At 66.4% G+C, this 3,518-nt stretch overlaps 1 protein-coding gene across 1 annotated transcript in view; it reads left to right on the plus strand.

Annotated features, from left to right (window-relative positions):
* ABHD17C (abhydrolase domain containing 17C, depalmitoylase) overlaps positions 1-2,813 on the plus strand; it is a 28,343-nt gene extending 25,530 nt beyond the window's left edge. Inside the window, exon 5 of the mRNA XM_045581615.1 lies at positions 2,802-2,813. The gene's annotated coding sequence lies outside the window, so the exon portion shown is untranslated. The remainder of the gene's footprint in view (positions 1-2,801) is intronic.
* The last annotated feature ends 705 nt before the right edge of the window (positions 2,814-3,518 follow it).

The following is a 3,518-nucleotide window of genomic DNA, read 5'->3' on the forward strand; positions in this document are numbered from 1 at the left end:
TTGGGCCAGAGTGCACGTTCAGCATCATCCACAGAACAGCCCGTCCATCACGGGCGCTGAGTGGAGGCCGGGCGGGCGGCCGGGCGGGCGGAGGAATCCGGCTGCGGACACGCGGGGCCCGCCTGCAACTCATCAGCGCGGCCGAGACGCGCGCGCCGGCGCCAGAGGAATGCGGCTGCCTCCGGAGGTCATGACACAGCGCTGCTCGGAGCGCTGCCCGCACGGAGGGCAGGCCCCGGGCCAGCCGCCTCCTCTGGGCCGTGCGTCCTCCGTCCCCGGTGACTGTGGGTGCTGGGGTGTGTGTCTGTGTGGGGGGAGCCTGCTGAGGCAAGGAAAGGGCCCTGGCTGGTGTGGCTCAGTGGCTAGAGGTCAAGGGCACAGGCCTGGGTTGCAGGCTGGATGGGGATTGCAGCGGGGGGGGGGGGGGGCGCGTGCAGGAGGCAGCCGATCCATGGTTCTCTCTCATCATGGATGTTTCTCTCTCTCTCTCTCTCTCTCCCTCCCTCCCTCCCTCCCTCCCTCCCTCCCTCTCTGAAACAAATAAAAATACACAGAGTGGCGAGATAATGTTGATCTCTGAACGCATAATAATCTGGCCACTCAGTGTGTGTGTGTGTGTGTGTGTGTGTGTGTGTGTGAGAGAGAGAGAGGCCCAGTGCATGCATTCTTGCATGGGTGGGGTCCGGCCAGCCTGGCCAGGGGGAGGGAACATGGGCGGTTGGCCGGCCTGCCTGCTGGTTGTCGAACTTCTGGTCGAGGGGACCATGTGCATATGAGCCTTTTATTCTATAGGATACACACCGAGTGGCCAGATGATTGTGCGTTCAGAGATCATCACAATGTGGCCACTCAGTGTATATTTTTAAAGGAAAGAAAGGAGCCAAAACCGGTGTGGCTCAGTGGATAGAGCGTCGGTCTGCGGACTGAGGGGCCCCGGGTTCGATTCCCAGTCAAGGGCATGTGCCTTGGTTGCGGGCACATCCCCAGTGGGAGGTGTGCAGGAGGCAGCTGATGGGTGACTCTCTCTCATCGATGTTTCTAACTCTCTATCCCTCTCCCTTCCTCTCTGTACAAAATCAATAAAATATATTTAAAAAAAAAAAAAAAAAGCAGAAACCAGTTTGGCTCAGTGAATAGAGCGTCGGCCTGTGGACTGAAAGGTCCCGGGTTCGATTCCGGTCAAGGGCATGGACCTTGGTTGCGGGCACATCCCCAGTGGGGGGTGTGCAAGAGGCCGCTGATCCGTGATTCTCATCGACGTTTCAACTCTCTATCCCTCTCAATTCCTCTCTGTAAAAAAAAAAAAAAAAATCAATAAAATATATATATATTTTAAAAAGGTTTCGATGCTGAAGCCGGTTTGGCTCAGGGAATAGAGCCTCGGCCTGCGGACTGGAGTCCCGGGTTCGATTCCGGTCAAGGACATGGACCTTGGAAATGCGGGCACATCCCCCGTGGGGGGTGTGCAGGAGGCCGCTGATGGACGTTTCTAACTCGCTGTCCCTCTCAATTCCTCTCTGTGTAAAATCAAGAAAATGCATTTTTTTAAAAAAAGAAAGAAAAATAAAGGAACACATGTCATATCCTAAAAAAAAAAAAAAAAAAGATCTCGAGGCGTCTGACCCGGGAACCCCACCTCTGCGCTGGCCCCTGGGACGCCCAGCCTGCTCCCCTCTTGGGAGCCCTGAAGGCGCTCCCAGGGCCGAGCCCGGGGCTCCAGCGCCCCCTGCCGGCGGGCAGCGGCGGCGCCTCCTCCGTGCGCCTGGTTCCGGCGGGGCGGGCAGGCGGGCGGGCGGGCAGTCGGGCGCCGGGCCCGGGGAGGAGCCAGCCTCCGGCTGCCCGGGCGGCCGCTATAAAGCCGGGCGCTGGCGGCCGGGAGCGCAGCGCAGCCCGGAGGTCCAGCCGCAGCCGAGCCCGGCGAGCCAGGAGCCCGATCCTCCCGGGGAAGCTCGGCGGCGAGGAGGCCTGCACCCCGCGCCCCACACCGCCCGGCGCTCGCTCTCCGCCCGCGGCCCCGGAGCTCTCGGCCCGCGCCGGCCTCTGCGCTCCGGCCGGGGAGGCGTGGCGCCTGGCCCGGAGGTGAGGGGGCTGGCGGGCGCGCGGGCGGCCTGGCCTCGGAGGGGAGGCCGGGCTGGGGAGGGTGTTGGAGGGTTTGGGGGGGACCCCGGCGGCTCCACTCATCGCAGGAAAACCTCCCCCAGCCTCGGCTTCCGTGGGTCTCCCCGGTGCCGTCTGCCTGTCCGTCCCAGGCGTCCTCGATCCTGGGAGCCTTGGCGCGCGGCAGGTGCCCGGGGTGCCCGTGTGTGTCCCTGGAGCGCATCCAGCGAGGAGGGTGGACAGCCCCGGCCCCCCGGCTTTCCATGGAGCCCTCCCTCCTGCAGGGGTCGCGCCCGGGACGGCCCTCCGTTCGGGGGGGGGGGGTGCGCTGCTCGCGGGGCGGGAGGTCAGGTGGGGGAGCCTGGACGGGGCCCTCCGCTTTCCATGGAGTTCTCCCCGCTGCTGGGGCCGGGCCCGGGACCGCCCAACGTCGGGGGGCGCTGCTCGCGGGGGTCAAGTTGGGGAGCCTGAGCCGCTGGCGCTGCACACAGGGGCGCGCGCCTGGAGACGGGTCGGCGCGGCGCAGCGCGCCCCCGAGGTCTCAGCACCGGCTCCTCTCTGGTCTGCGCTCCTCCTCCTCCTCCTCCTCCTCCTCCTCCTCCTCCTCCTCCTCCTCTTCCTCGTTCTCCTCTTCCTCTTCTTCCTCTTCCCCCTCTCCCCGCTTTCCATGGAGTCCTCCCTCCTGCAGGGGTTGCGCCCGGGACGGCCCTCCGTTCGGGGGGCGCTGGGGACACTGCTCGCTGGGCAGGAGGTCAAGTTGGGGAGCCTGGATGGGACCCAGAGGCGCTGGCGCTGCGCAGCGCACAGGGGTGCGCGCCTGGAGACGGGGCTCAGCACCGGCTCCTCTCGGGTCTGCGCTCCTCCTCCTCCTCCTCCTGCTCCTCCTCCCCCCGTCACTGCACGGCCGGAGACACGAGGGCCCCAGGGGATGTTTAGACGGAGTCTCCGACCTGGCACGTCGGGAGGACGCCAAGCTCCTCCGGGAAAAGGTCACCTGAGGTCGGAAGGCGAAGGCAGGGGACCTCGCGGAGCGCAGGCCGGGTCTCCGGCGCGCGCGGCTCCGGGAGGGAACGAGGGCCCCAGACGCTCCGGACTCTGGACTCTGGACTCTGGACCGGACGGACGGACCCATGGGGGGCGCCTGTGCTCCCCAGAAAGGCGCGCAGCTCCGAGCCCCGCCGAGGGGATCAGCCGCGGACTCTCTGCTCTCGGCGGCGCGCGCACCTCGAGGGGGGCCCGGGGCGCCCCAGCCCCGCGCGCAGCCAGCTGCCCCGGATGTGCGGTCCCGGGTCCCGCGCCCTGCAAGCCAGCGCTGCCCACAGGTGAGAACTCGCTTTTGGGTCGGACTCTTTGATGTGGGAGCCAGCGCCTGGCCGCGGCCCCGGCCCCGGAGCTGGGGAGCCCGGAGGAGGGGCGAGGCT

This window comes from Pipistrellus kuhlii, unplaced genomic scaffold (genome assembly GCF_014108245.1).
Source record: "Pipistrellus kuhlii isolate mPipKuh1 unplaced genomic scaffold, mPipKuh1.p scaffold_m20_p_143, whole genome shotgun sequence".
NCBI classification, from domain to species: domain Eukaryota; kingdom Metazoa; phylum Chordata; class Mammalia; order Chiroptera; family Vespertilionidae; genus Pipistrellus; species Pipistrellus kuhlii.